The sequence below is a fragment of the Terrapene carolina genome, unplaced genomic scaffold (assembly GCF_002925995.2).
Source record: "Terrapene carolina triunguis isolate 2854851 unplaced genomic scaffold, T_m_triunguis-2.0 Scaffold211, whole genome shotgun sequence".
NCBI classification, from domain to species: domain Eukaryota; kingdom Metazoa; phylum Chordata; order Testudines; family Emydidae; genus Terrapene; species Terrapene triunguis.
Genome location: NW_020664562.1, coordinates 36,598,695 through 36,620,679, shown reverse-complemented (window position 1 = coordinate 36,620,679; position 21,985 = coordinate 36,598,695). Strand labels below are relative to the sequence as shown.

General features: G+C 43.1%; 1 protein-coding gene across 5 annotated transcripts in view; it reads right to left on the bottom strand.

Moving 5' to 3' along the window:
* Nucleotides 1-21,985, bottom strand: part of LOC113404973 (guanine nucleotide-binding protein G(I)/G(S)/G(O) subunit gamma-12) — a 70,520-nt gene that overhangs the window by 40,774 nt on the left and 7,761 nt on the right. For 2 of the 5 annotated variants that reach the window (XM_026655943.1, XM_026655947.1), the window contains exons 1-3: nucleotides 20,766-20,835; nucleotides 4,672-4,730; nucleotides 2,135-2,257 (exon numbers count right to left, since the gene is read on the bottom strand). The gene's annotated coding sequence lies outside the window, so the exon portion shown is untranslated. Of the gene's footprint in view, nucleotides 1-2,134; nucleotides 2,258-4,671; nucleotides 4,731-4,895; nucleotides 4,964-20,187; nucleotides 20,207-20,765; nucleotides 20,836-21,985 lie in introns of those variants that run through there. The other 3 variants (XM_026655946.1, XM_026655944.2, XM_026655945.2) reach the window with 3 other exon arrangements.

Here is a 21,985-nt window from a genome sequence, read left to right as displayed (position 1 = left end):
ATATGGTAACCCTATTATTTTATATTTTTATTTTGAGTTACATTAAAGAGATTAGTGTAATAGAAAAACTGTGTGTTGAGAAGAAACCGTAAAGTTTTGTCCTCATTGAGAAATACAGGACATGATGCTAAAACAAAACATGGATTAAAAAAGAAGATGCCTTACAATCACTTGGATTATGAGCTATTTGAGAGGGGATTGTCTGTTATATGAATGTACAGCTCCTAGCACAATGGAGCTTAAGGGTGAGATTCTGTGCTGTGCCAGAACACGCAGCCCTGGGGAAGGGAATAGTTAAGGTGGCCTTGAGCCACCTTTCTGCCCTCCTGATCCTGCATTGTTTTGGGGGACAGAGGTCCTAGAGAAAAAAGAACAGGAGTACTTGTGGCACCCTAGAGACTAACAAATTCTCTAAGGTGTCACAAGTACTCCTGTTCTTTTTGCGGATACAGACTAACACGGCTGCTACTCTGAAACAGGTCCTAAAGAGTAATTTAAGACAGCCCTTGGGGCCTAAGTTTCAGAAGCCTCCCTAGTTGTCTTAAGGGCCACAGTGCTGCCTAGAATCTACTACGCTGCATGCTGTGATCCCACCCTAACACAGGGTTTGCAGTGGAGTCTTCAGAAGGTAGCCTTCTGGCTGTCTTCTGCATTGCCTGTGCCAGGACTTCTACAGCCCCTTCATGTCACTCCAGCTGTTTTACCCCATATAACAGGGTGAGAGCAGGGCTGACCTCACCCCTCCTCCCAGACTCTTGGTGCTACACCAATACAATGGATTATTAACAATAATGCCAATGGTTTACTAGTGGGGATTGAGTAGACCAATTTTTTTGAATGCACGCTTTTCAACGTAAAGCTTTTATAGTCAAATAAAAAAAGCTCTAGAAAATCCCTGCTGTTTTGCACCTTTTAAAGATTTTCTATTTTCTGTTTCATAGAAAAATTTTACATGCACAAATTATTTTTCATATGTCCTATGATTGTCCCAAAAGGATTTCGAGTCTAATATAATATGTACTGTACAAAAGACTGTAAATTTCAGTATGCAATGTGAAACGGAAATAAATGCACTGAGATATGGTTTTATACAAAAGAGAGTTGAAGTCAGTGGTTTAAGCATGGGACTGGAATACCCCTGTTTACGTCTTGCTTAGATTCTGATGTATATTAATACATTTCACAACCACTTCCATAATAAATAGAACAACAACACTTAACTCTTGTATTGCATTTTTCATTTGTGGATCTCAAAACACTTATGAAGGAAAAGTATCATGTTCCCCATGTTATAGATTGAAAAATCTGAGGCACACAGAGGTGCAGTAACTTTTCCAAAGTCAATCAGTTCAGTGCATGTGCACAGTGAGAGAGATCCCTTTTTATAAGGAAACAGATTTCAGATTCTTGCTTTCAAGAGATTATTCAGAGTGAGTACATTTAAAAAAATTAAGCATCATTTTTACCTGTCTTTTAGTTTGGCGGTATTCCTGAATAGCATAAAAAACCCTACTCAGGTGTAAGGAAGTGAAGGAAAGCATAAGGCATTTACTTCCAATTTTCTCAACAGGATTCAGCATACTGGATACTCAGTTAAGGACTGGATTCTTCAAAGCCTTACTCCCAAGAGTAGCTCTGATGCAAGTAGTCCCACTGACTAATGGAGCTACTTCTGTGATTTAGGCTTTTTAAGGTCAAGCTGTCCTTTAGCATGTCTGGGGGATGAATGGCATGTGCAATTCTGTCAAGCACAACTGTTTGGTGGAGGTGCAAATAGTGGAGAAAATTAGGTCTTTTTCCCCCTCCATTTTTACTGATCACATTCCGAAAACTCAGACCATTATAGTAAATAAAAGTATCAAAGTGAAAGTTGACCCCTAGACCTAGTTACTTTGAAACCACTGTAAATTATCTCATTCAGGTAATATCAACAAAATGTCATTTATAAGAACAATTCGTACTCCTCAAATTGTAGTGAGATTTCTCTAAATCTTTCTCTAAGGAACATACCAATTACCCTCCAGATGGTGCTGTCAGCCTAATCTACAATTGGAAAGTTTTCCGATCATCTAAAAGTACCTATAAACAACTTTAATTTATAAAGAAGTCTTTCTCTCTGTCAAAAATAGCTTACCTTACAACATGTAGGGCAGAGATGGTCCCGTGGTCAAAACACCAGAATAGGAGTCAGGAGATCTGTGTTCGGTTTCCAGCTCCGCCACACAGTGGGTGTGTTACCTTGGGCAAATTCTTTAACCTGTAAAACAGGGATAACATCCACTTGAAAGGGTTGACGGGAAGCTATTTGTCGAGTATTCAAGGTCCTTGTTTGGAAGGCACTACATAAATGCAAAGTCCAGGTTTTATGAATTTATCAAAGCTTTTATTTTTGACCATTTTATTGGTTCTGTGACAAGGAAGAGAAACCCATATAGAAAGAAGTGTTGTATTTCAAGACTGTGAAACAAAATAAATTTATTTTAGCAGACAAATCAGGAAGTCATCTGCAACTGACTGACTGCCAGTAAACTGAATGAGCAAACCAGAAGCATAGGCACCGACTCCGTGGGTGCTCCATGGCTGGAGCACCCACGGGGAAAAATTGGTGGACCAGCAGCCAAGCTCCCCGCCCTTCCCCCCCCTCCCCAGCTCACCTCCGCCTCCTCCCCTGAGCGCGCCACGTCCCTGCTTCTCCTCCCAGGCTTGCCACCGCGAAACAGTTGTTTTGCGGTGTAACAAGCTGTGGGAGGGAGGGGGGAGGAGGAGGAACGTGGCGCGCTCAGGGGAGGAGGCAGGGATTTGGGGAAGGGGTCCAATAGGGGCAGGGAAGGGGCAGAGTTGGGGTGGGGACTTTGGGGAAGGGGTTGGAATAGGGGCGGGGCAGGGGCAGAAGGGGGCAGGGCAGGTGTGGAGTCGGGGCGCGAGCACCCATCAGCGCCAGGAGAAGTGGCGCCTATGACCAGAAGGAGCATCATTTGTCGGATTGGGAGAAGAACTCTATCCAAAGTAGCAGATGACGCTCAGAAATTACCATTAAAAACACTGGAACAGGGACGTTGTTTCCTGAAATTCACGCATCAGAGCAGCACACAGAAAAATGAAGTATGGTCCAGGTCACTACATTTTTATTCAAGCTGAACTGGTATTGATCAGATGTCTGACATGCCTGCTTCTGCGCATGCTCTCTTACTCTCTGTCATCCGCCTCCACAGAACAGCCATCACTGCTGGTTTTGGAGGTATGGTCCATAATGCGTAATGTATCTAGGTTTTTATATGGCCTCCATCACTGTATTATTTGAGTGCTTGATTTCACACGAGATAGTACCCTAATAAAAATAGTACCCATACAAACCATTTGCCAACTTCTGCCTACCCACTTCCCCACCATGTCCACCATGATCACACCCACCCTGTACTTATTTAAATTAACAACACACAGTTTCAAGGTTTTATAAATAAATGGGCAACCAAGTATCCCTGAAAACTGACAAAGTCCCTGTCGGTTTTACAGAAGACATTGTTTAGTCTTGATTTTTGTAAACCCCAGTAGACTGGATAGATAACTGAATTTTTGGAACTGACAGTGAGCTGGGAAGCTCACCTCAGAGACCAGCCACAGATTTACCGAGTGATCATATCCCCACTCAATTAAATCTCACAATCAGCAATCCTATGAGCCAGCTCTTCCTCAGACATAGGCCCTTGCTATTCTATGAAAATCTTCTTAAAGTTTCCCATCGTTGCTGACATCTGTTCAGCTCCACTAGTGTTAGCATCACAGGAAGTCTTAGTATGATGGGATACCAGCTGCTGCTGATTCTTTTATTATTAATTATTATTAACAAACAAGTGTTGATTAGAGCTGCTCTGAGAAGAGTTATGACACGATGTTAAAGATGCCAGCAGCCCACCTATACCAAGTCTCCTAATATGCTAACACCAGTGAAGCTAAACAAGTGTTAATTATCGTGGAAAGTTTTTAGAAAGTTTGCATAGCACAGACAAGGCTGTACAATCAGATGTGAGCAGAGTCTGAGACTCTGAGCGCTGCTGCAAGTGGCAAGTCTACAGGAAGGTTGGCTGTCATGCTACCATATGCAGGCAGTTACTGACCTAGACTTGGAAGTGCCATCCATAATTCTGTTCACCTCCCCTGCAACACCTCTCCTGCACCTTGTAAGCACTGGACTGTTGCTGGGCATTAGGGATGATTGTGGCAGAGCAAAAGGGAGAAAAAGGATTGAGAGTAGATGTGTGACAGGATATTTTGCAGGGGGAAGACATGAGGGAATAACTAAAGAAGGAAAATGAAAAAGGCTGAAGCAAGGGAAAAGACAGATGAGAAAGGAACAGAAGAAAATGGAAAAATTAGAGAAGATAAAAGCATGGAAAATATGAGGAAAGAATGAACATCCAATACATTTAATTTGTTTAGTAGGTTCTTCATAATAAAAAGAGATTCAGTCGCTACTATTGCCTCCCAACCAAGTAGGATACGCAAACTATTCCAGAGCAACAAGAATGTTCAAATTCAGAGTCAAATATAAATGCTGATTTTATTTATTTTACTCCAGAGTAAAATTAAGGCAACTTGGTTTGAGAAATTGAATATCATGCCTTTTTATATTTTGCAATCAAAGACAGAAAAGGGTGTGTGCTGAAAACTTACCTAGACAAGCAGTCTTTCCACTTGTCCCAGCTCGTTCAGGTTTAATCAGCGTAGTAAATCTGTAACACAGTAAAATTAAAATATAGATATACTCATAGTATAAGAAAGCCAAAGATTAGAAACGAACACTGACATTTCTTATTACAAAGACTACAATATTTTGAAAGTTTCCTTATATACATGCAAAATAAAAAAACAAACAAACAACCACACGCTGTATTCACCTCCCAAAGCATAAACCCAGCAGCATGGCCACAGCACAGGAAGTTTTCCCAAAGATGAGTGAAAAAAATCAGGAAGTTCCCAAAGAAGCCACCAAGAGGAACAGTTTTACATCTCCCCTTCAGTCCAACTTCTACTGTTATGTCTACAAGAAACCAGAACAGATTTATCTAGCCAACAGATAATGGCTAAATAGAGGGCCAGTGAGCATACATGATATCTACTTAACAAATAATCCTTCGTATGTTTTATCTTTCTCCCAACTCTTCATACTTTCCTTGTCTTTTCCAACTGAGAGCCCTCTGGGGCAGGAACGGCATCTTGTGTTTGGAAAGGGCCTAGCATATAGGAGACACTAAAGCAATCATAAAAAATAATACTTCTTCTATCATTCTGAAAAATGATCTGAACCCAGGCCTCTTTGAAAAGTCAACTGGAGCTTGGTCTACTTTTAAAATTTATATCGGCATAGCTACATCAGTCAGGGCTGTGAAAAAAGTCACACCCCAGTCTGACAGCTATGCTCACAAAACACCCAGTGTAGACACAGCTCTGTTGACAGAAGAGTGCTTCTGTCCAGGAGCGGCTCCAGGCACCAGCACAGCAAGTGCGTGCCTGGGGCGGCAAGCCGCGGGGGGCGGCGTGCCGGTTGCCGTGAGGGCAGCAGTCAGGCTGCCTTCAGCAGCATGCCTGCGGGAGGTCCGCTGGTTCCGCTGTCATGCTTGGGGCAGCAGAATACATAGAGCCGCCCCTGCTTCTGTCAAGGTAGCTAATATCATTTGAGGCAGTGGTGTTCCTGCACTAGTAGAAATAGTCCTTCTTTGAGTGTACACTGAATCTATATTAGGGGATTAACCAACACAGCTATGCAAGCATAGGCTCTGTGTTGTACACGTAGCCTCAGTGTCTGAAACCCTGGTCCCCATTGAAATCAATAGCCGACTCCCATTCACTACAATAGGGTCAGGATTTCATCCCTGTTCCTGCTCCTATTTATTGACTATTGAACCTGATTGTAAAGAGAGTCTCAGCCCCTCCCAGCATCAGGCCTTTAGCAACAAACAAGCTACTCACTCCCCTACCACAATTATTGACATTTTACATATTCTGTCTCACTTTAAATATTATGATAAAAATGAGCAAAAAATTTAAGCTTTTAGCTAAAAGATTTTGATATGGTTTAATGTGTAGAACAAAAAAATTATATTAATTTTTCATTTTGGGAGAGATTATTTTTAAAGCAAAGAAAAATGCATAAGTGCACAATAAAGGTGTATGCTAGAACAGAGTAGAAACACTTCTAGCTAGAAGCCAATAAACCTCAGTGCACAAGCAATGGAAGAGGGAAAGGTCAGTTTCAGGCATCCCAGGGAAGAGGGAAAGGTTGGTTTCAGGCATCATCAGTGAGAAAACCATGATTTAAATAATTGGGAGAGAAACCTTTTTAGAGTGTTTTACATATTTTTTGTTTTCTCACACCATAACTAAGGATCATGGGTATAAATTCTTCCCCCTTTGCTTTTGGTGTAATGTTTTTGGCAAGTTGCTGCACTCACTATCACTTTTTATTTTTATTTTTTTAAAGGAGTAGTAGTAGTTGTAGTAACCCTCTATCAACGTTTTAAGGAAATCATAATTTTTAGATGCATAAAAATTTGCCCTTTCTGAAGCTCACTGCTCCCAAAGCTGAGTTCCTAGTGAAAGTGGAAGGTTTACTGGCTTTGTCTAGCCTAGGATTTAAAAGTACATTGTTAGACAGTGTTAGCTATCACATTCTAGCTGCCTAGTGTAAACAAGGCACACTGCCTGTAACACATGCTAAACCGGTCAGGTTGAAGTGGGGAACCTAAGTTTTAATGCCATTTTAACCCATATTAGGAGTATGCAATGCTTTGTCTACGCTAGAGACTTTCAAATATATTCATTAAAAGGTGCTGGCTAACACCTTCTAACAATGTTCCCTTAAATCCTCGTCTAGACCAGGGGGTCTCACAAGAAATTTTTTGGTGGCCTCAGAGTGCAGCCACCAACTCTTGCTGGTGGCCATTCTGACAATTTTTGTTAAAATACTTAATTAACTTTAAAGAAAAAAAAACAAATAAATATGCACATATACACGTCCAAATCATAATTTATTTATGTAGGTTTTTATTGCAGACTCAATAATAAAAATAATGTACAGTTGTCTCTATTCTTTACTGGACCTAAACAGAATAGAAACAAATGTGATTTGCACGTTCTTGTTTTGTTGTTGTTGCTTCTTATGCTTTTTTTTTAAACTTGCTAGCTAGCAAGTCTGTTTCTGTGAAAAATGATATCTGTATGTTTGTTAACATTGCTTTGCCTCCCTCCCCATCATTGCCTAGGAATCTTTGGCCACACAAAAAGCCCCTGGTGGCCACATGCAGCCATATTTGAGAAATGTTGGACTGTAGACAAAGCCTTAGGGTATGCCTATGCTGCAATAAAACACCTGCAGCTGGCCCGTATCAGCAAGCTCACGGGGCTGAGGGGCTATAGAACTGCAGTGTAGATGTCTGGTCTCCAGCCAAGCCAGGGTAGTGGGACCCTGTGAGGGGGGGAGGGTCCCAGAGCTCAAGCTCCAGCCCAAGTCCAGACATCTATACAGTAACTCCTCGCTTAACATTGTAGTTATGTTCCTGAAAAATGCGACTTTAGGCGAAACGATGTTAAGCAATGCTCTGCGTTTCTAGCTCATGCAGCCACCCTAGTTCTCACTGTGATGTGGCATCAGATAGTTGATACAACAAATTTACATGGGTTGAAGGACACATTCCGACCACTACATTTATGTCCTTTTGATTGGTTAGAGGTTTCCCCCAGTCGTCTTTAATATGTTTTCAGAAATGGTTAAAAGAAAAGGAAGAAAATGTGCCCTGTGCCACTCAGTTATGTAGTTGACAACTGGTCCTTTTCACTCTGCCAAGAAGTCTTGCTGTACTTCCAAGAGAAACAATGGCTTGTTTAGGACCTCTCCCATGAACTGCTAGTGTCAATTCATAAAAAATGAAAGCTTATATTGTTTTTTAATTAAGTTTCTAGCACTTATGGCAAAGAACAAAACCTTCCAAATGTGAAGTGAGTGTGAACCAATGCAGTGCTTTTTTTTGCCAAATCTGCACATAAACTGCACCAGTGAGAAAGACCTCTGGGCAGGTTCTGTGCCTATTCAGAACTTAGAGCCAGTCAGAACTGTCATTTCAGCAAAATAGGTTTTCATTGAAACCAAAATGTTTTGTGCAGATGTATCAGTTTAATCTCCATAAATCAGTTTCCAAGAAATGTTTGTCAGGATTCAGGAAGGTCTTTAGGTCTGGGGCACGGGAAGGGTAGGGGAGAGGGGGAGGAGAGATGTGAATAACACCTTTATTCACTGTAAAAAAAAAAAAAAATCACATTTAAATATATTCAAAATGTCATTAAATACGTTAAATATACATAAAGAAAGGAATAAATAGCAATAAACCCACCCCAAACAAACATTACACATGGATCACTATGGCGTCACCAGAATCAAGTTTGCTCAAGACATTATTAATACATCAGGTGAATCAAAACATATCCAGACTTCAAAGTGAGCTTATAAAAGGTAGCAAACCCACAGCCAGGCAACGATCAGCATGCAGAACAACTCCAGCACATCACACCCCTTTACCCCTGTCACTTTGTCCTTGGGAAAGTTCAGAATGACCAGTTTGGCCTGATACAGTAACACCAGCACGCACGCACACACGCACACACACACACACACACACACTCATACACACACACACACACACTGTGTATTGCACTCCCAGAATAAACTCAAGTTTGGAGGAAAACAGTTCCCAGCAACTGAAAAGCTACCGCAAAAACCCAAAAAGATTAATCAAATGGGAACAATTGAGGAAAAAATGAAACACTGCATCCAAATAGGATAGAATAGGATCTTGTAATTGGGACAGAGAAGGGAAATAGGTCTCCAGTTCCGCACATCATAGAGGTCCCATTTCTTGGGCAGCAGGGTAATTACTGCCCCGTGACAACTGAGGGACAGCTCCTTCCTCTAGAAGCACTCCAGAAACCACTCAGGAAAATATCAGGACCAATAAGATCCTAAAATGTAGACAACAGCCCATCTATCCCTGAGGCTTTGCCTGTAGAGAGCTGCTGGACCACAATAGAGCTCCTGCAAGGACAGAAGGGCTCCAGACACTGTTGTTCCTCACTAGCGAGACAGAGCAACCCGTGGTGCAGCTCCACCATTGCCAGCATGTCACAGGACTCAAGTGAGTACAAAGCACTACAGAAGGATACAGATGCTTTCTGGATTTCCACAGAATCAGATGTCAGACATGCCCTGGGCAGCTGGAGACAGTGAATCTGCTGACAGTCCACAGTGTTCCTCTCCAAACCAAAGACATTTCTCATGTCATGCAGCTGAGGGAAATGGGCCCAAACCAGAGCTCCCTGCAATGTTCTCCTCCAGAAAGCGCTCTGGAGGCTCATATTTTGATATCAGGTTCCCAACATCAAGGCTGCCATGAAGATCCACGATGTCCCATTCCAGGGTACTCAGCATGACACAAGGCCCTTACAGCAGCCTGGGTGTAACATTGGCAAAACAATTGGATTTGGACCTCTCATGTTCTGCCGCTGTCTCAAGGACTCCTAGAAGGACTTCTGCTGCTGCCGCCAATGCTCCCAAAACACAGCTAATGCCTGGGTGAAATTCAGGTCCTGAAACAATTTGGTGATAAAAACACCAGCGGGAAGCACAGGCAGGATAGGGGAGAGAAACACTGACAGAGACATAGTGATGGTCAGCCAAGCGAGTGGGAGACAAGCAGAACTGAACGAACAATCATGCTGGACTTTACAGCATAAAAGCAATCCAGTCTAGCCCCAGAGATGTGGTTGGGGTGGCCTTTGAGCCAAAGTATTGCCTAACAGTGGTGTGAGAGAACCTCCAGTCATCCACTAACCCAAAATTCTACACGAGACAATACAGCTCCTTGGCTAGCTGAGGGTGTGGCTCCGGAGGGCTCCTGTCTAAAACAATATATAATACAGATGAAGTCATCATCCCCGCCCCTGCAGACAATAGTAGCATTGAGGACCACAGCCAAGTAGGAACTGGGTATCTGCAAAAAGGAAACATGGGCCTGCCCCATAGTACGGGCACAGACAGTAAAAAAAACTAACCACCACAGCACCAATGCACACCTCCATCTGGAGGATCTGACCTTGCACAATCTCCTTCACAAAGGAAAGCTGCACTCTGGGAGAAGAGTACAGACACCCTAGCACTGACATCAGAGCCATGGCTCAAACAACCTTCCCCTTCCTCTTCATTCAGATAGCTTCCTGGTCATCAGGATCCAAACAAATCTCTTGCAAAAAAGACTGGCCAGGTTTTATCAGAGAAGCTCAAGAACTTGTGCCCTTCAACAACCACCCTGGTACCCATTAATATTCAGAGAGCTGGGGTTGAGCAGCACCATAGAAGTTAGAAGGATAAAGATAGAGAGCAGAGGGAAACAATGCAGAGTGGGAGGACCCAGAGATACATGAGCCACAGGGGAGTTTTATCGCCCTGAACAGTCCCGGCATGCTTTCTGACCTTGCCTACCTACTTCTTGAGATGGAAACATTTCCTGCTATCAAATGAGGTATCGCTCAAAACAAGAGCAGCCAAATGAACAAAGCACTGCAGATCAAGGAAACAGGCCTCAACCTCAATTCCCCATTTCCCTTTAGTGTCATCTCAAAAGTCACTCATCTCCTGCATGCTGTACCACCCTTCCTGTCCAGCTGACTGGTGAGAACATCAGGGACCAGCAAGAAGTCAGAGACATCATCATCTTCTTCATCTCCCTTGGACTCCACTAACACAGAAGAATATCGGGCTCCTGCTGCAGCATCCCCATTCAAAAAGGGGCCAGGCATAGGAGAAGTAGCGGGCACATCAATCAGATCCATCCTCAGAGGAGTAGGCGGTGGAGCAGCCTGAGGCTGAGACTCAGTGTCACCACCACGGAATGTAGGATCTGAAGCCAGTGGACTCACCTCACTTGGGGGAAGCAGGGCACCACTGGGAACGCCAGGTATGGAGCTGCTACCTGGCACTGCACAAACCTGTTCCCCAGGAGCCTGCACGGCTCCATCAGCCGCCACATCCAGCAACTCAGGGGCCTCCCAAAAGCTTAGCCATTTTAAAAACTGTCCCAGGCGGATCAGGATTTGTAGCTGTTTGTTTCACAAAGAGGCACTCCTCAGTGTCTGGGACTTGTTTCCTATCAAGCAAAAACTATCAGGTCACAACAGGGGGCTGACCCCTGAACAGCACATCTAGGGCAATGAGGCAATGCAGATCCCAGAGGTGCAGGCATGGACTTCTGTTGGCCCTGTAATGCCCCAGCCTCCTCCCTTCTATTTTTGGGCCCCATATTCTTACCGTGTCCCCAGATTTAGTGGTACATGGGCGAGATGCCCTCAAATGACCTGGCTCACCACACAAACATTAAATACTGTAAGTGGTGGCAAACATCATATAATCCAATATTTATCTTGTTCTGTTACTTGCATGTCTGTATTAGCCAAATTGCTGCCACACATCCCATCAATATGGTACTTCAGAACCAGGTTTAAAGGGCTGGTCAGGGTTATTTTAAACCACATTAGCCTGGCATCAGAATGACATGACATGCCTCATGCCCAGACTGACAGCCAACTGGATCATCCTAATGGCAGAAACCACCTTCCCATAACGAGAGAGGGTCTCATTGCAAATAAGTGGAAGGGGAACTGGTTTAAAACAAAAAACAAACAAAAACTTAGCAGGAGTAAAATGGAAAATGGGAACAAAAGACTCCTTTACCCAGAGCAGTGAATTTCATGCTGCTGCTGCTGCTGCAGAAGGCTATGAGCAATAGCAGAGACAGACACTGGATCTATTCACTGGCAAGAAGGACTTAAAAATGGAGTCAGAGTGGAAGAAGAGATTTCTCTTTATTTCCCTCCACCTATGTTGTACCCCGGAACTTCTGGAGTAAGTGGAAGGGAGAAAAATAGGAATATAAGCATTTTCTCTTTTTTCAGCAGCCAGGTTTGTGCATGGGGAAGGGTTTTGAATCTATTTATTCAACACTTGCTAGTCAGAAGCTACAAAACAGGATTCTGTTCAGAGGACTCAGGGAGAGCACCTTGGTATGAATCCCAACTACCCTTGGCTTCTCACCTGAGCTTTGTCCCTGGATAATAGCCCCTCACCCCTCAGTTTAGTCCTCGCGCTGTTGTGCTGTTAGGTGTTCTGCTAAATTTTGAAAGTCCTTTGCATAAAAGAGGTTGATGATTGAGTACATGGGATGATTGTAGATGGTATAGATTAATGGGATAAGAAAGAAAAGAGAAGTAGAGCACAGAGATTATTTTGGAGACGAGGAAGAGTGGAACAGAAAATATAGGGAAGGAGGTAGAGAACACAAACAGAAAAAGAAAGAAAGGAATATATAATGTAAATGGGAAAGAGAAACAGTGAGAACAATTAAATGGAAAGTATGTCTGTCATGTTTCACATCACAGGTGAAAATTTTAACTTAAAATGAATTAAAAGGGATTGGCTGAGGAATTGATTAATGGTGCACAAAACTTTTTGCCTTTAAGTCAGCAGTTCAAAACCAACCCAAGTTTCTAGTGACTAAAAGGTTTTTTTTGTTTTGTTTACTTGTTTAAAACCACCACATGATTTACATGAAAAGCATTTGATGGTTAAAGCTGAATTTCCAATGGACAAAAACCATCTCACCAACTGGCATAAGAGCCTGTCTTCACTAGAAAATAAGGTCATGGTGGAATACAACCTTGGGGAACCATATTAACTAACACAATGTTCAGTACTGCTCCAGGCATTAAAAAGTCATAAGTCAGGAATCAAAAGACCATGAGATTGGCTTAAAAATTATGACAAAAATAATTCAACCCTTTTTTTATTTTTAATTTTCCCTCTAGTTTGACCGTTTAGGCCACACCTGGTTCACATTTTCAAGTTTGTTTTCTATAACCATGAGGGCTAGAAACTTTTTTTTTAAATAAAAGGTGAGATTCTCTTGCAATGTCTTAAGCTTTGTCTACACTGGCAAGTTTCTGTGCATAAAGCAGCTTTCTGCGGTGCAACTCCTGAGGTGTGCACACTGCCATGGCACTGAGTGCACAGAAACTGCACAGTTGCAGCACAGTAAAAAAAAAAAAAAGCAAAAAAAACACACACACACCACGAGAGGCGTACAGCTTTCTGCGCTGGGGCTGCAGTGCCAGTGTAGACACACTGGTCAATTACAGCGCTGCGATTGGCCTCCGGGAGGTATCCCACAATGCCTGTTCTCGCCTCTCTGGTATCGGTTTGAACTCTACTGCCCTGCCCTCAGGTGACCAACCGAGAGCCCCACCCTTTAAATTCCTTGGGAATTTTGAAAGTCCCCTTCCTGTTTGTTCGGGGACGCGGGCAGTGGTCTCAGCACATCTTTCCAGGTGACCATGCCTGCTCCACGCACCAGGCGATCTCCCACTTGGAGCAATGCCGAGCTGCTGGACCTCATCAGCATTTGGGGAGAGGAGGCTGTCCAGTCCCAGCTGCACTCCAGCTGTAGGAATTATACCACCTATGGACAGATTTCACGATGCATGACAGAAAGGGGCCATGACCAGGACACACTGCAGTGCAGGGTCAAAGTGAAGGAGCTGCGGAACTACTACCACAAGGTGTGGGAGGCAAACTGCCGCACCGGCGCTGTGCCCACGAGCTGCCAGTACTACAAAGAGCTGGACGCAATACTCAGTGGCAACTCCACTTCCACTGCGAAGGCCACTGTGGATACTGCAGTGGCTCGCGTGCCAGTTGAGAGTGGACAGAGCCAGGGGGAAGAAATCTTGGATGAGGATGTGGAGGGGGAGGGGGACCCAGAGGCAGAGGACGACTCAGAGGTCAGAGATGCATGCAGCCAGGAGCTCTTCTCTATCTTGGAGAAGGCTAGCCAGTCACAGCTGTCGGATGTTGGCGAAGCACAAACAGGAGAGAAGGCCCCTGGTAAGTGGATTTGATTTTGGGAATCGCTGAAGCAAGTTGTTGGGGGCAGGAGGGTTGCAGAAAGCAGGCTTGTGTCTGTATGATGTGCGTCCCACCACATGCCTAGTCTGAGCGGCGGAACAGGGTGTTGATTGACTCCCGCACTTCATGGGACTCTCCCTCAGAGAGCTGCACGAAACTCTCATGGAACTACTTGGCAATCTGCTGCTACGGGTTCTTTGGCAGAGCTGCTTTTTTCTTGCCCCATTAAGGGTAACTTTCCCGCGCCACTCTGCCATCACTGCACATAGGCGACCTGCAAAACAAGGGCCAGGGCGGAAGCCTCAGCCTTGGAGAAGACCCTCCCTTGATTCCCTGCTCACCCTCAGCAACGAGATATCTTCCATAATGAACACAGCCTGTGGAAAATGTGGGGACAGTAAGGATTATAAGGCCTCCCCTACAGTGCTGGCTCTCCCCAAGAGCCACATGCCCAGTGTAGATATGGTCCTGGAACACTGATTTCCCCTGTGGTTACTCACCATTTTGGGGGTCTTGTGGCTCATGTGTGCTTGCCTGGGATCAGCCAGTTAGTGACAGGTATGTGAATAGTGGCAGTGTTTTAAATCACTGCAACACACAGACCACTGATTCAAACAATACTGCTTCTGTAAAATGTTGCATTTTGGCTTCACAAATATGACCTTGGGAGCCCAGCCTCCCTCTTTATCGCTGGCTGAACAGCTGCGCAGAATTATAAAGCGGACACGAAGAACTAAAGAGGACTTTCTGTGTGATGTCATGATGACGCCGCAGCCAAAAAGCAGGAATCAAAGGAGTAGCAGGACAGCAAGAAGGGGGACCGAAAGGAGAACGCAGCTCGCCAGAATGAAGCCACGGAGCGGCTCTTAAATATTATGGAGCGCTAAACGGACATGCTCCAAGCACTACTAGCACTGCAAACCGAGCAGCTCCGTGTCCAGCCTCCTCTGCAGCCACTGTCGCACAATTCTTTCCCATGCACCCCCCAGACACCGCCAACACACTCTTATCAACCTCCTGGCTCCAGTCTGTACCCGCTGCATTCCACTCCTGCCCCGTCACAGTCCAGCCCTGCAGACTCCCACTATCCACTGCACTCAACACCCATCCCTCTGCAGTTTGGCCCTGCTGAAGTACAGTACCCGCTACACTGTACTCCAAAGGACAATGTTGGATATGATTCCTGGACATACACAAATCTTTAACCATCCCAGGGCCTCACCTCCTCCTGGGACTCTCCCTCCCCTGCATATCATCCATAGTGCTGATGTGTTTCTTTGTTTGTCTCTCTCCTCTGGTTGTTGTTTTTTAAATAAAAGAATTGTTTTGGTTTGAAAGCAATCTTTATTCCCTTAATTGAAAGCAAAAAGAGCCTGCAAAGCAACAGGCAATTTTCTTAAACCTTCATAGTGCATTGTCTGCACCAATCACAATCACCTCATAGCATCCCAAGCACAGCAACAAATATTAGTGGCTTTCAGCTTAAAATTGCTGCCTCAAGACATCCCTCTAGTAGCCCTGGTCTCTGGCTGTTCAAATTCAGGCTCCAGATGCTGAGCCTCAGCGGTCCAGCCCTGAGTGAAGCTTTCACCCTTCCCTTCACAAATATTATGGAGCGTACAGTACACGGCTATAAGCATAGGAGTATCGTCATAGACAGCGTCAGCGGGCCTTTAAATGTCCAAAAGCACACTCAGTCATTCTGCACTTGCTCAGCCTGTTGTTGAACCACTCCTTGCTGCTGTCAAGGTTCCCCATGCCTGGCTTCATAAGCCATGGCATTAAGGGGTAGGCGATGTCTCCCAGGATCACAATGGGCATTTTGACTTCCCCTACGGTGATCTTCGGGTCCGGGAAGAAAGTCCCTGCTTGAAGCTTCCTGAACAGGCCAGTGTTCCAAAAGATGCATGCATCATGCACCTTTCCGGACCAGCTTGCGTTAATGTCCGTGAAACTCCCACAGTGATCCACAAGCGTCTGGAGAACCATGGAGAAATACCCCTTCCGATTAATGTACTCTGTAGCTAGGTGGTCTGGTGCCAGAATTGGAATATGTGTGCAATCTATCACCCCTCTGCAGTTAGGAAAGCCCATTTGTGCACAATGTCACACATGTTGCCCAGAGTCACGGTCTTTCAGAGCAGGATGCGATTAATGCCCTGCACACTTCTATCAACACGAGTCCATCGGTCAACTTTCCCACTCTGAACTGGTTAGCGACCAATCGATAGCAGTCTGGAGTAGTCAGCTTCTACTGTGCAATCGTCACATGCTTCTCCAATGGCAGGGCAGCTCTCATTCTCGTGTCCTTGTGCCACAAGGCTGTAGCGAGCTCATCACACAGTCCCATGAATGTGGCTTTCCTCATCCAAAAGTTCTGCAGCCACTGCTTGTCATCCCAGAAGTGCATCACAATGTGATCCCACCACTCAGTGCTTGTTTCCCGAGCCCAAAAGCAGCGTTCCACTGTGGTCAGCTCCTCCGTGAATGCCACAAGCAATCTCGTGTCATAGCTACTATGCGTGGCGAGATCAATGTCGAACTCCTCTTGCCTTTGTAGTTTAAGGAATAATTCCACTGCCACTCATGACATGTTAGTGAGAGCGAGCAGCATATTGGTCAACAGCGTGGGATCCATTCTTGCAGACCAAAGAGGCACAGCGCACGGTACACAAACCATTGAAAGATGGCACCAAATGCGGACGCAAGCACAGGGATTGCTGGGATGCGAAGCAATGGATCACAGGGTACTGGGACAGGACCCAGGATGCCCCGCGACTCCCTCCACTTTCCCACAACTCTTAGCGGCAGAAGAGGAAGAGATGCTCTGTGGGATAGCTGCCCGGAGTGCACTGCTCTGAATATCGCTGCAAGGGCCACAAGTGTGAACATGCTATTGCGCAGACAGCTGACAGTGTGAACACACAACAGCGGTTTCTCTTCGGCGCTCTCTGAGCAGCGCTATAACTGCCAGTGATGTAACTCTGCCATAGTAGACATACCTTTAATTGAAGCAGCTGTAGCTTAAAGAAAAACACCAAATATCACAAGACTCAGATAAGCAGGCAACACTGCAATGGTAAATTTGACTTTGCATTCATTAACAATGGGGGCAAACAATGCTTAAAATTGTTGCTTGATTGTGAGTCAAGTGTTAAACACTACTTGTCCTCATCTACACTGACAGCAAAATCATGCCTAGGCTCCTCAAGGTTGTATCCTGGTACAACCAAATATTCTAGTGAAGACAAGCTTGTATCAATCTTGTTGGCAGTTTTAAGGAAGAGACCAACTTAAAGAAAGAAAAAGTGCCATCAAGACAGGAAAGGAAAGCAGGCATAACAAAAGCAAGAGGGACAGAGCAAGGGTTTTTTTTCGGTTTTTTTTTTAATGTTTTAAATAGAGAGTTGACTGATATATTAGTTGCAGGGTGTTTAGCAGCATATTTTTCACCCTGGCTAGACTTACCTAATATCTCCTAGCTTAAAGGTTAAATTTTCAAGCCCTATAATAAAGAGGTTAAGTGAATTCTTATTTTGCTAAATCTTTATCATCTTTAAGAACTATACTGCACTACCATTTTAAAATGGTACGTTAGAGGTATGTCTATGCTGCAAAATACCTGTGGTGCGAAGTCTCAGGATATGTCTACACTGCAATTAAAAACCCGCAGCTGGCCCATGCCAGCTGACTTAGGCGCATGGGGCTCAGGCTAAAAAGCTGTTTAATTGTGGTGTAGACATTCTGGCTCAGGCTGGGCTCTAGGACCTTGCAAAGCTTGGAAGCCCAAGCCTGAACATCTACACCACAATTAAACAGCCCAAGCCTGATCCTCACGAGTACGAGCCAGCTGGCACAGGCCAGCCGCAGGTGTCTAGCTGCAGTCAGAACTACCCTCAGAGTTCGAGTCAACTGACTCAGGGTCACAGGGCTAAAAATAGCAGTGTAGATATTCATGCTAGGGCTCTGAGACTTGCTGCAGTGTTTTATTTATTTTTCTGTGTAGATGTACCTTAAACTATAATTGTCAAAATAAATGAATAAAGCACATTGTGTCTTTAGCATTAGCCTTCCTTTATATCATTTGTTCCTTTCCTGATTCGTAAAATTCAGGGATTTGCAATGGTCTTCCCAATCATTAATGCAAATTATTGAACTGCTGTCGTATGTGGGAAATTTTATAACAAGAATTCATATACATACGTACGAGGTAAGTTTACGCATATGAATTCATGTCTATATATTTATTTGGGCTGTCAATCGCAGTTAACTCATGTGATTAACTCAAAAAAAAATCATGATTAAAAAATTTGTCACGATTAATCACACTGTTAAACAATAGAATACCAATTTATTAAATGTTTTTGGATGTTTTTCTACATTTTCAAATATACTGATTTCCATTACAATAGAATACAAAGTATACAGTGCTCACGTCATATTATTTTTATTACAAATATTTGCACTGTAAAAATGATAAACAAAAGATATGAGGTGAATTGAAAAATACTATCTTTTTTTACAGTGCAAATATTTGCAATCAAAAATAAATATAAAATTAGCATTATACACTTTGTATTCAGTGTTGTAACTGAAATCAATATACTTGAAAATGTAGAAAACACCCAAAATATTTAAATAAATGGCATTCTATTATTGTTTAACATTGCACGCTTAATCTTTTCATCGCACGCTTAATCACGATTAATCTTTTTAATCACTTGACAGTGATTATTTATGTTTTAAAATTATATACTTACTAAAACCCATTCAATTATTTTTGCTAGTTTATACAAGTGCAATACTTTAAATATGAAAGCAGAGTTATTTTGTGAAAGACAAGTCAAAGATTCTTTAAAAACCCTGCATCCAGAGTTTTTCAAGTTATGCTCAACTACTGCCACATTAGTCTATTTTAACTATGCCTCTGTAAACTCAATAGTCCATTATTAGTCATTTTTTTTCTTTTAACTAGGTAAATCCATCTCAGCAGGCTTATGCTATTAACACGGCATATGCCGCTTTGGGCAGATCCCTCTATAGTCTTCCCTTTTCTTGAGAGAAAAAGGAAAACAAAGTAGCTGCAATGCAACACAAAATATTTACTCTTCTGCACCATTTACATAAGAGAGTAGGCCAAGTGAGGCCAACGGGACTGCTCATGAAAGGCTTATTAACTTGAGTAAAGATTGCACCATTATTTCTGTTGTGTATTAATAAACTCAAAGCAGAAATGAATTATGGCAGCCACAGATGAATCGCCATATCTTTTCTAGACTTACGATACATTCCGGATGAAATAATATGGTCAACATTTCCATCTACTTTTACATAGATTCATATTAATCAAATGTGAAAACAATAGAGCAAATAAATGTTTGACGAGTGTAATACTTCCATTTTGCATAACGCAAAATTCTCTAACTAAACTCCTGCTCCCTCAAAGTTATGTTTGAGAAGTTAAGAGACATACAAACTGATAGCATATATCAGAGTAAAATACCTGCCACACTTATTATAGCTAAAGTTTCTTTGCAAACATCCTAAAAACATACACAGTATCATTGCAAAAGATCATCTTCCACAAATGCTTATTCTTTCAATTCAAACTGATATGGACTGCTCTGCAATAGAATTTAATTTATTCCACTGAGACACTGAATTCTAATAAATTGTGAATTCCTGTTTATGTAAACTTGACTTAAAAAATAATACAGAATGGAAATTTTCTTCCTAAAAAGCTTCATTACTTATTGAAATGATTAATGACTTAAAGCAACAAGCCAGTTTTAAGGATTTAAATTCATAAACACAGACAGTTCAAATAGCATGTAACTGTATATTCAACCAACTGTTAAGAAAATTTAAGCATGAAAACATAACTACACAGAACAGAGATCTAAACATATCCTATTAGGGATAGGCAGTTTACGGAAAACATTTCTGGAGACTTCCTACAGTGCATTTAATTTTTAAATATAAAATTTACAATTGATTTAAATGACTGAATTCCTGTCTGCTATGTACAAACAATTTAAAAACAAATAAGCATTTGGCAAAAAAGAAAATTTCTAACATCTAATTCGATTGATGGTCTCCTGCCTAGGATTGCAAGGCAAGATGTCATGAACGGGAAATAAATAAATGATAGTTTGTTCCACATTAGGATAAGATCCTGTAAACACTACCTGCCAACTAATAGTGCCTCCATTTAACTTGTTCACAGGATATGGCCTGCAATGTTTTGTCTCCCACCAATGCCTACAGGCTCCTGGCCTGCAGAAGAGCTGAGCTCCCTCTGAAGGGGCGTGAAGAACCCAGGAGTCCGGGCCCCCCTTCCCCTGCTGTCGTGGCTGTGTGTGTCTCAGCTTCCGCTCCCCCTCTTCTGGTGACAGATGACACTCCAGGCGTGCACCCCATGACCGAGCTGCTGGGCCCCCCACCCTCAGAGGTGGGGGGAGCGGTGACCCACCCACCCCCAGATCCTACAATAAAGAAGAAACTATTTAAACAGAAAAAAAACCAAAACTATCCACCAAGTCACCTTCTCCCCCCGACTCAGCTATTAGCTACAGTACACAGTACTTTGGAAACCAATCCCTGCACCATTGCTCGCCTCCCACCTACTATTTATCTAGATGTTGCAGGCCAACCAACACTTTTAGATGATCCAACACTTTAAATATAAATATGCAGCAATGGTGTGCTGTGTAGGAAGGGAGCATCGCCTATTTTGGCAAAGAACAGAGTAATTTTGGATTCTAACCTTAGCTCTGCAACTCACTGGGTCACCTTGTGGTCAAATCAAAACTTCCCCATCTCTCAGCTTCTCCACCTTTAAATCGGACAAAAATAAAACTTATACACCTCACAAACTTAGTGCACGTTGAGATCTTTTGATGAAAGATAACATACAAGTCTTATATTATTTCATGCAGGGAACACTGGGCACAGCAAAAAATGGGGGCTGTTTTGGCCGCTGTGGACCCAAAGAATTTTTATACTTTTTAAAAGAAATGTGATTATATGTAAGACATCAGGAGGTTCTGATGGGAGTGAATGTTTTTAAATTGCTATATCTTTAAGTCTATAGATATTGACAGTGTTCCTTTAAAAAAAGAAAAAAAGTTACCTCCCGGAAGAAATAGAGAGGATACTCTTTACACTTTTAGAGAGACGTCCTCCCAGGAACCTCAATGCACTATGAATATCAGTGAACCAAGCCGCACTACACTCCTTTGAGTTAGGGAGGTCTCATTTGCAGGAGAGGAAACTGAGATGCAAAGAGGTGCACAGTTCTGTGCCTTAACCACACACAAAAAATACTCATAAAATAACACACCCTCCCAGAAAAGCAGTTTTGGCTTCTCAGATGAATATGTAATTGATGCGGGATGGTGGAAGTGGACTAGTGTTCATTTATAAGCAATTAGCTCCCACCATTTTATTAAAGCACAAAGATGAATGTCAACCTGGATCAAATTAGAAAGAGTCATTGAGTAAGACTAGATGATATAGCTTTTATACTTCCCCACAAAAACACTTATGCATTGCACAATACATTTTCTTCTGGTTTTGTTCAATTTAATTGTAAAGCGGGCTTTCTACCACTCCCACTGGATGACTATTCTACATAGCAACAAGTCTCATGGTTATAAAATTCCACCTGATATTCAGGCTGCATTTTCCCTTTCTAATGATACCCAATTACTCCTAATTATAGCCCCTTGAATGATAATAAACAATTCTTTTCCCTCCTTGGTATTGACATCCTTCAAATACTTGGAGATAGTTATGACTCCACATCCCCTAAGCTGCCACTTAGCCAGGACCTACATTTAACCCAGGGGCCGGCAAGCTCTGCTCGCCAGGGTAAGCACCCTGGCTGGCCGGGACAGTTTGTTTACCTGCCGCATTGGCAGGTTCGGCCGATCGCGACTCCCACTGGCCGTGGTTTGCCATCCCAGGCCAATGGGGGTGGCGGGA